The sequence below is a fragment of the Eubalaena glacialis genome, chromosome X (genome assembly GCF_028564815.1).
Source record: "Eubalaena glacialis isolate mEubGla1 chromosome X, mEubGla1.1.hap2.+ XY, whole genome shotgun sequence".
Taxonomy (NCBI): domain Eukaryota; kingdom Metazoa; phylum Chordata; class Mammalia; order Artiodactyla; family Balaenidae; genus Eubalaena; species Eubalaena glacialis.
Genome location: NC_083736.1, coordinates 15,196,002 through 15,209,969, shown reverse-complemented (window position 1 = coordinate 15,209,969; position 13,968 = coordinate 15,196,002). Strand labels below are relative to the sequence as shown.

Genomic DNA, 13,968 nt, shown 5'->3' with positions numbered 1-13,968 from the left:
TTAGGACTCCGGCTTCCACTGCAGGGGGCACAGGTCAATCCCTGGTCGGGGAACTAAGATCCCACATGCTGTGCGGTGCGGCCAGAAAAAAAAGAAAATCACCCATCATATCAAGAGCCAGGAAGATCACAATATGATGTTGGAATTATCTGACAAGGAGTTTAAAGTAGCCATAACAATAACAATAACAAAACTTCAACAAGCAATAACAAATTCTCTTGTAACAAATGAAAAAATAGAAAATCTCAACAAAGAGCTATGTTATGGAAAAGAATTAAATGGAAATCTTCTAACTGAAAAATATACCAAAATTTTTAAAACTTGCTTGATGGACTCAATAGTAGAGTAAATATGCCAGCAGATAGTATCAATGAACTTGGGGAAAAATTAATAAAATTTACCCAATCTGAAAAAGACAGAAAATAGATTAGAAAAAAATGAAGAGACTCTTGGGGACCTGTGGAACAATAAGAAAAGATCCAACATTCATGTCATTGGAGTCCCAGAAGAAGAGGAGAAAGAGAGTGGGGCTGAAAGAATATTAGAAGAAGTAATGATGTAAAACACCCCAAATTTGGCAAAAGAAAACATAAAGATACAAGAATCTGAGCAAACCCCAAACAAGATAAATTCAAAGAAATTCATATTCACACACCATAGTTAAACCTCTGAAAACTAAAGGCAAAGATAAAATCTTGAAAGCAGCCAGAGAGAAATGATGATTACCTATCATCAGGGAACACCAATTCGAATGACAGTGGATTTCTCATCTGAAACCATGGAGGACAGAAGGAAGAGGTACAATATGTTTCAAGTTCTGAAAGGAAGGAACTGCCAACTCAGAACATCCTTTAGGTGAGAAGGGGAATCAAGACATTCGAAGATGAAAAACATTAAGAGAATTTGTTGCTACCAGACCTACTCTTAAATATTGGCAAAAGGATGTTCTTCAAGCAGAAAGGAGCTTATAAAAGAAGGAATCTTGAAGCATCAAGAAGGAAGAAAGTTAATTTTGTATCCTGAAACTTTACTGAATGTTTATTATTACTTCTAACAGTTTTTTGGTGGAGTCTGGGATTTTCTATATATAGGATCATGACATCTGCAAACAGAGACAATTATACTTCTTTTTTTCCAATGTAGATGCCTTTTATTTCTTTTTCTTGCCTAATTTCTCTGGCTAAGATTTCCAGTGCTTTCTTGAATAGAAGTGGTGAGAGTGGGCATCCTTTTCTTATTCCTGATCTTACAGGAATTGCATTTACCTTTTCACCCTTGAGTATGATGTTAGCTATGGGCTTGTCATATATGGCCTTTGTCATGTTGAGATACATTCCTTCTATACCTAATGTGTTGAGAGTTTTTATCATGAAAGGATGTTGAATTTTTTCAGATGCTTTTTCTATATATGTTGAGATGATGTGGTTTTTATCCTTCATTCTGTTAATGTGATGTTTATCACACTTATTGATTTGTGTGTGTTCAGCTGTCTTGCATCCAAGGGATAAACTCCACTTGATCATGGTGAATGATCCTTTTAACATGCTGTTGAATTCGGTTGCTAGTATTTTGTTGAAAACTTTTGCACTGTGTTCATCAAGAATATTGGCCTGTGATTTTCTTTTCTTGTAGTGTACTTGTCTGGCTTTGGTATCAGAGTAATGCTGGCATAATAAAATGAGTTTGGGAGTGTTCCTTCCTCCTCAACTTTTTGAAAGAGTTTGAGAAGGATTGACATTAATTCTTCTTTAAATGGTTGATAGAATTCACCAGTGAAGCCATCTGGTCCTAGGATTTTCTTTGTTGAGAAGTTTTTTTTATTACTGATTCAAACACCTTAATCATTATTGGTCTGTTCAGATTTTCTATTCATGATTCTGTCTTGGTAGGTTGTATGTTTCCAGAAATGTATCCATTTTTTCTAGGTTGTCCAATTCACTGGCACATAATTTTCATAGTAATCTCTTATGATCCTTTGTATTTCTGTGGTATCAGTTGTAATGTCTCCTCTTTCATTTATAATTTTGTTTGAGTCTTCTCTTTTTTTTCTTAGTCTAGCTAAAGGTTTTTCAATTTTATCTTCACAAAAAAACCTCAGTTTTATTGATCTTTTTATTGTTTTTCTAGTCTTTATTTCATTTATTTCTGCTCTTATCTTTATTACTTACTTCCTTGAACAACAGAAAGAGCAGAATATGGATGAATATGGATGAATACAATAGACTGTCCTTCTCATGAATTTTATAAGTTATATTTTACAATTGAAACAAAAGCCATAACACCATCTGATACTCAAGACAAAGATATTTGAAAGCAATGAGAATAAAAGGGACCTAATGGAAGTAAGATTTCCACACTTTACTTGAAGTGGCAAAATGCTGATCTTTGACAAAGAAGCAAACGCAATGCAATGGAGTAAAGATAGTCTCTTCAACAAATGGTGCTGCCGCTATGTTTCCAGAGCCTAAACAGTGCCTGGCACATAATAGGTGCTCAACAAATATTTGTTAAATGAATAAATGAATGATTAAAAAAGGTCAAAGAATGAACCTTACTCCAATGCCAATGGACAATCCAGAACTCTAATGCCAATCAGCAATCCACTAGGCTTGAAAGATTATACTCCCTAATGGTGATTATTCTGTAATAAAATCATTTTTAAATTCTAAAACAAAAACAAAAACAAAAAAACAAATGGTGCTGGAACAACTGAACATCACATGCGAAAAAAAAAAAAATCACACAGACCTTACACCTTTCACAAAAATTAACTCAAAATGGATCCTAGACCTAAATGTAAAATGCAAAACTATGAAACTCCCAGAAGATGACACAGGAGAAAACCTAGATGCCCTTGGAAATGGCAATGGCTTTTTAGATACAACACCAAAGGCACGATTCATGAAAGAAATAATTGGTAACCTTCATTATAAGTTAAAAGCTCTGCTTTGCAAAAGACAATGTCAAGAGAATTAGAAGATAAGCCACAGCCTGGGAGAAAAGATCTACAAAAGTCACATCTGATAAAGGACAGTTATCCAAAATATACAAAGAACCCTTAAAATCTACCATAAGAAAACAACCCAATTAAAAAATTGACCAAAGACCTTAACAGACACTTCACCAAAGAAGATATAAAGACGGCAAATAAGCATATGAAAAGATGCTCCACATCGTATGTCATAAGGGAAATGCAAATTAGAACAACAATGAGATACCACTACACACCTATTAGAATGGCCAAAATCTGGAACACTAACAACACCAAATGCTGGTGAGAGTGTGGAGCAACAGGAATTCTCATACACTGCTGGTGGGAATGCAACATGGTACAGCTACTTTGGAAGATAATTTGGTGGTTTCTTACAAAATTAAACATACTCTTACCATAGGATCCAGCAACCCCACTCCTTGGTATTTACCCAAAAGAGCTAAAAACTTATGTCTACACAAAAACCTGCACTTGGATGTTTATAGCAGCTTTATTCATAATTGCCAAAACTCTGAAGCAACCAAGATGCCCTTCAGTAGTTGAACAGATAAATAAACTGTGGTACATCCAAACAGTGGAATATTAGTCAGCACTAAAAAGAAGTGACCTATAGGCCATGAAAAGACTTGGAGGAAACTTAAATGCCTATTATTACGTGAAAGAAGCCAATCTGAAAAGGCTAAATATTGTATGAGTCCAACTATATGACATTTTGGAAAAGGCAAAAACTATGGAGACGTTAAAAAAATCAGTGGTTACCAAGAGTTGGGGGTCAGAGGAGAGATGAATATGTGGAGCACAGAGGATTTTTATGGCAGTGAGAATACTCTGTGTATTTATAACGATGGATACATGTCATTATACATTTGTCAAAATTCATAGACTGTACAACATCAAGAGTGAAATCTAAGGTAAATCATAGGCTTTGGGTGATTATGATATGTCAGTGTAGGTTCTCCAGTTGTAACAAATGTACCCCTCTTGTGGGTGATATTGATAATGGCAGAGGCTATGCATGTGTGAGGGAAGGAGGTATATGGGAAATCTCTGTACCTTCCTCTCAATTTTGTTGTGAACCTAAAACTGCTCTTAAAAAAAGTAAGTCTTTTCACAGACCTACTAGAGAATGGACTTGAGGATACGGGGGTGGGGGAAGGGTAAGCTGGGACAAAGTGAGAGAGTGGCATGGACATATATACACTACCAAATGTAAAATAGATAGCTAGTGGGAAGCAGCCGCATAGCACAGGGAGATCAGCTCGGTGCTTTGTGACCACCTAGAGGGGTGGGATAGGGAGGGTGGGAGGGAGGGAGATGCAAGAGGGAAGAGATATGGGAACATATGTATATGTATAACTGATTCACTTTGTTATAAAGCAGAAACTAACACACCATTGTAAAGCAATTATACTCCAATAAAGATGTTTAAAAAAAAAGCCTTTTAAAAAATAAATCAATGAAATCTATCATATCAATAGAATAAAGAAGAAAAACCAAATAATCAATATTAATTGATGCAGAAAATACATTTGACAAAATTTAACACTCATTCATGATACAAAAACTCTCAGCTTTGTTCTTTCTCAAGATTGCTTTGGCTATTTGGGGTCTTTTGTGGTTCCATACAAATTTCAGAATTGTTTATTCCATTTCTGTGGAAAATGCCATTGGAATTTTGATAGGGATTGCATTGAATCTGTAGATCACTTTAGTTAGTATGGACATTTTAACAATATTAATTCTTCCAATCCAAGAACATGGGATATCTTTCCATTTATTTGTGTCTTCTTTAGTTTCTTTTCATCATTGTCTTATAGTTTCCCATATATAGATTGTTCACCTCCTTGGTTAAATTTATTCCTGGGAATTCCCAGGCGATCCAATGGTTAAGACTCCACATTTTCACTGATGAGGGCCCAGGTTTGGTCCTTGGTCGGGGAACTAAGATCCCACAAGCCTCGTGGCACGGCAAAAAAAAAAAACAAAAAAAACACTTATTCCTAAGTATTTTCTTCTTTTTGACTCTATTGTAACTGGGATTGTTTTCTTAATTTCTTTTTCAGATAGTTTGTTGTTAGAACAAACTGATTCTAGAAACACAACTGATTTTTATACATTGATTTTTTTATCTTGCAACTTTACTGAATTTATTAATTCTAACAGTTTTTTGGTGTAGTCGTTAGGGTTTCCTGTATATAAGATCATGTTATGTGCAAACAGAGACAATTTAATTTCTTCCTTTTGGATTTGGATGCCTTTTATTTCTTTTTCTTGTCTAATTGTTCTAGCTAGGACTTGCAGTACTATGTTGAATAGAAATAGTGAGAGTGGACACCGTTCTGTTATTCCTAATCTTAGAGGAAAAGCTTTTAGCTTTTCAATGTTGTGTATGATATTAACTGAAACACAGGGAAAAAGCTCCTTGACAGTGGTCTTGGCAGTGATTTTTTTTATATGACATCAAAAGCAAAAGCAATAAAAGCAAAAATAAACAAGCAGGAGTACATCAAACTAAAAAGCTTCTAGACAGCAAAGGAAACAATCAACATAATGAAAAGGCAACCCGTGGAATGGGAGAAAATATTTGCAAACCTTATATCTGAGGTATATAATATGAGAGGTTAATATCCAAAATATATAAGGATCTCACTCAACTCAAAAAAAAATCACAACCTGATTTAAAAATGGGCAAAGGATGTGAATAGACATTTTCCGAAGGAAGACATACAGATAGCCAACACATATATGAAAAGATGCTCAACATCACTAATCGTCAGAGAAATGCAAATCAAAACCACGAGATATTGCCTCACATCTGTTAAGACAGCTATTATAAAAAATACAGCAGATAACAAATATAGGCAAGGGTGTGGAGAAAAGGGAACCCTCATGTACTGTTGGTGGGAATGTAAATTGGTGCAGCCATTATGGAAAACAGTATGGAGTTTCCTCAAAAAATTAAAAATAGAACTATCATATGAACTATCACTTCTGGGATTTGTTTGTCACTATTATGACATACATTTATTTTGTATTAAATAAAAGACACACACATAAATAAAATGCAAACATTATGATTTAATTAATAAGTGAGTGAAAGCAATAAACTCACAATTCCCTTAGGTATACAAGTAGAAGGCACACAAATAAAAATGGCCCATCTCCCTAGTAATCAGTGAAATGTAATTTAAAACAAAATGAGACAAATATTTTGATGCAGGCTAGTAAGTACTCATAAGGCAAGTACTCTCAGAGCTCATATTTGGAGTTGTAAGTGGAACATCCTTTTTAAAATCAGTTTGGCAACATGTAAGTGTTTCTGTGTCTGCCCCAGAAATATTACAGCTGTGTATTTATTCCGAGAAATAATTATTAATAGGAAACATTGATATACACAAAGATACTAATTGTAGCGTTCTTTACAACAGCAGAATTTGGAAATAACCTACACTTCCAAAGTAGGGCAAAAGCTAAGTATATGGTGATGAATCCACTTAATAAAATTATTCATTGAACCATTGAAAATGCTTATTTTGATTATGTAATATTATTAGAATGCTATGGGAAATACTTATTAGTTGAAGATATTAAGAGACAAAAGCAGGACTAAAATTATATATAATATTATTTCACTTGAGTAAGTGCTATAAGGAGAAAAAATTGAAGGGAATATACAGATATTTGAGAGTGGGTGTGATTGAATGTTTATACTGAAGATAGAATAGCCTTTTACACTTATATTTAATTTTTAATGAATGTTATAATGAAAAATCATTTTTAAAGGAATAAATTATATGTATTGTACAGTATTTCTACATTAAACATGAATATTTTCTAAAGCAATAATGTATTTTTTAAAAGGTCACCTCTATTTGCAAATAAAATGTTCGTTCTTCAAAGAAACAAAAGCAACCACTATAAATCTCTAACGAGGACCCATCTAATAGGAGTGAAAGAGATAATCCAGGATGGTGGTAGTCTGCAATTTATGCAAATGCTCTTGTCAAGTTTGGGGGCAGTCTCTTTAAGGCAGGATGTCAGTGAAGGAGAAACCAGCTCTATCCTATACAGACAGCAATGTGGACCTCAGAGACTGATGGGGATGCTGGTGAGTGGGGTTTGGTGGTGGAGCTACATTTCCAATGCAAGTCATGAGAGCTATGCAGAGAAACAGACCCAGAAGCCTAATCCTAGGGCTGGGGCCAATGTGGGGGAGGGTCGTGGAGAGGACGACCTTGTGAATGCTGTGACCTGGTGAATGTGGCTGAGCGATGCCTCAGGGGCGCTGGGAGAAGCCAGCTTCATCTCAGATCCTCACACTGGTGGTCTGGCTCAGAAATTAGGCAGGGGTAATCCTAGGAGTGAAGAGTATCAGAGATTCACCTGGAGGGGCCAAGGTAGGCAGGGGCTGATGGAGAGCAGTCTCGTGAGAGCACTTGGATGTTGACCCGGCAGAGAGGCCACAAATGCAAAGGACAGCGATGAAAACTGCTAGCCATCCTAGCCAGAGAGATTTTCACTCTTGCTCTCTTTGCCTCCTTCTATAAAATTGTTCTGTTCATAAAATTCTGTGATTTGAGAAATTTCCCAACTGAAGAAAAATGAAATGAAGTCCCTTCTGTATTATACATTGATGTCCTGTTCAAAATGAATGACCTTGCAACTCCTTTTACCCTTGAAATTATCGCAACAGAAACCTTGTCAATTCTGTTGGAGAGACTTGCCGCTCTTGAATCGGACAAACCTGACAGTCCATCCACACACTGGAGCTGCAGGAGTGTGCAGTGCATTTTGTGGCGTAAACCATTTGTGAAATTGATGGCTGTGTTCTCGTTTGTTTATAAGCTGCGTGCTAGCTAGGTCAGATAGGGTGTATCTATGGGAGAGCTAGCTAATCACTCCCAACAGCCGATGGTTTGATGGCTGAGAAAGCCCTCAGTTGCTCTTCTTCCAAGAGACAACTGCAGAGATAGAATCTTGTCCTGACCACAGCACCAGGCACAGGGGACTGTGGTTTTCAGTGACTGGGGATATTAAGGGGCCACTGTGTGTTGTTCCCTTTAACATGAACACTCCTGCCTTGGAGTGTCTCAGCAGTTATTTTTCAGGATTGTTTTGGCTAATATTCTAATTGTCAATGCTCAATTACTCCAGGGCAACTTTGTCGATTTTTCCTTTCTTATTGGGAGATCAGTCTGGCTCATTTGTGAATGGATTTTTAAGAAAGGAAAAGGTGAGTCTGACACCTGGAAAGAGAAGAGGAGTTGGCAGGTGTAAAGGTGTGTGTGTGTATGTGTGTAGTTCTCTGAGCATCATTTTCCCCGTCGAAAGGCTAGGCGGTGTGGGACCATCTGTGAGCTAGCCTATCCTTGGTCCTTTGTGTGCCAGTATTTCAACCACACTCATGTCATAGTTGGCATTGTTATCCCATCCAGCAAATTAAGTTGCCTCTCCAAAACCAAATCTGGGTCTGTTTTCCACTTAACCAAAATCCACTGCCTTATTGTTTCATGCCCTGACTCCAACTCTCTCTCCCAGCTATAATTTTTGTTTCTGGTCCTTTCTTGGTGACGAATATGCATGCTACTCTGTCACATGCAACCTGGCTTCTCACTTGGCTTGTACAGGGCTCCCCATTGATTTGGACAAACCCTGAAAGCCTCAGGTGATGATCACCTGGCTTCAACCCCCAGACTCACTCAGTCCACATCCTCCCTCCACATGGAAAAAGAAAGTGCGTTTGACAGTTGTAAGACTTGTACAAGATGGGAAATATTGACGCTCCTTAGTAATAAGACCAAAGCACTTACTGAGTGAGGGGAGATAATCATGGATTTAACCGTTACTTTTTTTTAGATTTATTTTTAATATATTTATTTTTATTGAAGTATACTTGATTTACAATGTTTCAGGTGTACAGCAAAGTGATTCAGTTATACATATAACTATATTATATACATATAATATAACTATATATATATATTCTTTTCCAGTTTCTTTTCTGTTGTAGGTTGTTACAAGATATTGAATATAGTTCCCTGTGCTATACAGTAGGTCCTTGTTGTTTATTTATTTTATACTTAGTAGCGTGTATCTGTTAATCCCAAACTCCTAATTTATCCCTCCCCACCTTTCCCCTTTGGTAACCGTAAGTTTGTTTTCTATGTCCATGAGTCTATTTCTGTTTTGTAAATAAGTTCCTTTGTATCATTTTTTTAGATTCCGCATATAAGTGATATCATATGGTATTTGTCTTTCTCTTTCTGACTTACTTCACTTAGTATGATAATCTCTAGGTCCATCCACGTTGCTGCAGATGGCATTATTTCATTCTTTTTTATGGCTGAGTAATATTCCATTGTATATATGTACCACATCTTCTTTATCCATTCCTCTGTCGATGGACATTTAGGTTGCTTCCATGTCTTTAACAATTACTTATCGAAGTCCTCCTACATAAAGAGAACTAAAGTAGGTTCTGTGGGAGATGTAAGCCATGGGTCCTCCCTTGATATTGACAGTCAAGTCAGAAAGACAAGACATAAGAGTGATGGCAGCTACTGCTGGTACAAGGGATCCAAGTCCAAAGAGAGAACCTTGCTGGCTCAAAGCCACTCAGAGCAGTGAGAGGACAGGAGATAGAAACAAATTCTCCTGACCCTGGGCGCAGGACTCTTAGCGCTCTGTCAGAGGCAGGAGAGTGCCTCCAAGGTGCTGCTAGTGTGAAAGCCACCACGTGCACAGTGGGCTTCCAAATTCAGCAGAAGCATGTACTTCAACTGTGTTCTAGTTCAGATCATTTTCTGCACTTGTCTTCAATCAAATTAAAATATCAATTACTGACCTACTTCCTCCCTCCACTTATTTTTGTTAGATCTCTTGATTTCAGAACAGCCCTTACCCCTTATGTGGGACTCAAGCAAAACAAAACAAAACAAAAACAATCCTGTAATCCTGCATGTACGTCTTATGACGCTTTCAGTTGCAAGCAGTAGAGACCTGACTCGAAGAAGCTTTGAAGCAGTGTAATGATTTACGTAATAGGAAGTGCAAGTTCAGGCGGCTCCAGAGGTGGTTGGTTGTTCTAGCAGTTCAATAACATCCTCGCAGTTCCAGGTTCTTTCTCTGTTTCTGTTGTGCTGCCTTGAGCATCAGCTCCCTCCTAGCATCATAGTGACCATCCATCCTGGTTTGTTGGGAAAACCCAGTTTATGCCTTTTGCCCTGACATAATTAGTAACAGCAACCCCTTTCATCCTCAGTAGTGTCCCTGTTTAGATGATCAATTATATGGTCACCTGCGTCGTGTTCTTGCTGCCAGTTGCAACTATGGTTACATTGTCTTTACGTCCATTGGGAGAGGGTGGTATTCTCTCCTGGAACGGTAAGAACTTACCCATAAAGCCTCCAGCAAATCTCTCCTCTCATCTGTTTGGTCCAAGTTATAGCAGGAGGGATGCAATTAGCCTCAGATCAAACAGACCCCACCCTAAAGTTAGGATCAAATTTAAGGTACATGATGTCATAGGAGAGGGATGGATACCTGAACAGCATTAGGTTTCTATTAGGAAAGAGGAATGGAGAATGCAGAATGGAGCAGCCACAAGCAACGCCCTTTATAATAAGCCTCCTTCTTACTCTTAACAATTTACCCAAATCCTCTGAAATCAAATGTCCTCCTGATTGAGACTAGACAGAGCTACAGCTGGACTCTGAGAGACTCCAATGCCTGGCAGGGACGGTACCTCATTACTCTGTGTGTTGTAGCATGTAGCTTATTACTGTAAAGCAATAGCTGTTTGAGATATGCTTGTCGATTGCCTAACTGAAGGACCACTCACAAACCCTTTGATTCACTCTTTGCTAAAATTATCAAAGATTTCACATGGACTCTACTATGGTCTTTGGATAAAATCAGGGCCTAAGAAATTTCATATGAAATCTCTGAATGAAGAATACTGAAGCCCCCATGCCGACCACATTAGAAGTCTCTGTTCTATCAAAATAGTCAAAACCTTTCCCTTACCCTGTGGCTCTGTATATTCCTTAGGTTAAAATGTCATTGCAGCTGGACTGTCTCTCTCAATGCTCTCCATCCTCTTTCCCGGAGCCTGGGTTGGATTTCAATCCTCTGTGATTTAATTACCCCTTGCATTTTTTACCAGTATTTGTCCCTTTTGCATTGTGACTATGTTTTCAAATGCCTGCCTCATTCAATCACTTAATCATCCAGTAAATATTCTTGACCACAAAAAATTTTTTAAAGAGTTTCAATTTTAAATACATTATTCAACTTCAGTAAAATATAGACCCCTTAAGAATTTCTTTTAAGCAGTGGACCCTTTCCCCCAGTCACATTCATACCCATGAGCATTAACTGACATCAACAACTTCATGGCTTCCAGGAACTCCTACAGAAATCCTCAACAGTGTTCATGCAGATCAGATCAAATCCTGTTGGCACGGCCCAGGGTGATGGGCTCAGCCATCAACTCAAGTCACATGTGTCTTCTGCGGAGCCCATCAACACCCACTGCTTCGACCAACACCCAGAGCCCAGTAACTCCCAAATCTAGGTCTGCAGCTTAGATTTTGAACTCCAGACCTGCTCTTGCAAATGCCTATTGGACTTCTCTATGTGGCTACCCAACAAGTACTTCCAACTCAAGATGTCCTAACCAGAGCTCCCTGGAGCGCACACTGACGGTGCTTCACCCCCCTCCCTGGGATGCTACCATTTTAACGTGCTCCACAGACGTCCAGCTGCCAGTATCTTCTCCCTGTACCTGAGAAGGACTCGCTGCCTATGCTGGGTGGCAGGTCAAAAGTGCCAGAAACTCAGCACCCCCTGGGCCCTTAACCAGCTTCCTCACCTCTTGATGGAACAATTCTGAAGTGAGTGTTTTTCATCATGTCCAAGAGTTTGCCTGTGGGATTAAGCTCCAGCTGCCCATGGTAGAAATTGGCCTTGATAACATCCCCCCTATTGGCTGCCGCCCCTCTCGCTCCCTTCTCTACTCCCCTACCAGTGTTTCCTTCACTTTCACATTCAGGATCCGCTTCTGGGGGACCCTACAGCATTCATCATCTCCAGCCCCAAATCTGCTTCTCTTCCTAAGGACCTCTATCTCAGTGATCACACCCTCACCCACTCTGTCACCCAATTCAGAAAGTCAGGCGTGAGTTACTCCAACTCCTCCTGTTTCCTCCAGCACTAAGTCCTGTTGATTCTGTATCCCGAGTATCACTTGACTCAAGTTCTGATCCTTCATCTCTGCTGGCACTGCCTTGACTCAAACTCCGATCATGGCCACAGTCTCTCTCACCTGGTCTCCCTGCTGCCAATCTCACCCCCCTCCATTCAGCCCTTCACACCCAACACCAGAGTGATCATTCCTCAACCCAAATCTTTCCTGGTCACTCCCTTGCTTAAAGTCCTTCAATGGCTCCCCATTGACTACAAGAAAAAGCTCCTTTACAGGACAGACCAGGGACCTCAACTGACCCCTAGCTTCCTCCACCCCTCTTTGCTGCTGTTCTTCACAGCCCCTACTCCAGCCTCACAGAGTATTTGCAGCCTCCAGAACGTGCTTTGCATCCGAGCTTTGGTGCCTGCTGTTCACTCGTAATGACTTTTTCTTACTTTGAAAAACTCCCATTCATCTCTCACTGCTCTGCTCTTATCACCCTCTCTATGCCATCTTTCCTGACTGCCCTGCTCCATGCCACTCCCTATGCCTTCCCCCACAGGGATGGGCCCACTCCTTCGGGGTTCGCCTAGCCCGTTTTATAACTCCTCATGTACATATAGTGTCACATTGTATTATTAATAGTTTATTTACTGGCCTATGAGCTCCTTGAGGTCAGCAACATACGTTGACCGTCTCTGTCACCGCAGTCCTTAGCTCAGTGACTGGCATACAGCAGATGCTTCATAGATGTTTATTGGACACGTGAATGAATCACTCGTCTGGCAAGTATGTGAAAACTAGATTATTAATAGATGCTGTATTAGAGAAGCAGGATATAGATCAAGAATCAGATCTGAAATGGGAACTTTCCTGAGTCCCTATTTAAAATCACCAAATATTTGAATTATAGATCTCAAAAATCACCCTGATCAACCCTGAAAGATTTTTTTGGTTCTTTCCTGCTGTTTGGGCATGTCCTTTCCTCCCTCCATTTTCTGTATGAATGCAGTTCTTCCATATTAATGTCCTATTTCTGTCCCCAAACATCTCCTCCCCCCAATCCAGACCCTCCCTTATGGACTCCTCTTTTCCCCTTCTCTCTGCAAGGGCAGCCACAGTGAAAATACAGAGGGGTGCCACTGCACATTTCTCTGGAAATGGGGGCCGTGATGCCTGTTTATTATGCATTAATCTGAATCAATATAGTCCTTCCTGAAAACACAAGCACCTCAAAGAGCAGCAAATATGAATCACAACTGCCAGTGAGGATCAAACATTAACCCAGGGCTGTGATGAGGCCAACAAAAGAAATAGGCTAGTAATTGCCTTCCAGGATATCAGTCCCTACCTTATACACACATACCCCCTCAACACACACAAAACCTTTATGGATCTTTCATCCATGAACTTGCCCGATTATAATTGCCCAGCTGTGTCTTTAGTTGTATTCAGGCTAGGTCCTGGCAACCGAGACCTCACATACCTGACCCAAAGACTCAGTTCTGAGGTCTATAGAGGAAGTCTTTGGTTTCTGAAATGGTTGAAGACGAATTCGCAGACAAATATTTCCACAGGTATCATTAATGACTTGGAGCTGATTTAAAACTCCCAGAGCCTGACTGAAACAAGTAGGAACTGGTACTTTTTGTTGATATTCACTTCTATCAATTCTTAAACTTGCATTGTGTGTCTTTCTGCCCTTAAGTCGATTGGGTACTCCTTAGTTCAACTCTTTTTTTTCAAAAGAGGAAATTCAGTATCAAGGAATGGTACCACCAGGGCTGAC

General features: G+C 39.1%; 1 protein-coding gene across 5 annotated transcripts in view; it reads left to right on the top strand.

Moving 5' to 3' along the window:
• Positions 1-13,968, top strand: part of RAI2 (retinoic acid induced 2) — a 402,411-nt gene that overhangs the window by 326,367 nt on the left and 62,076 nt on the right. The window lies entirely within an intron of this gene.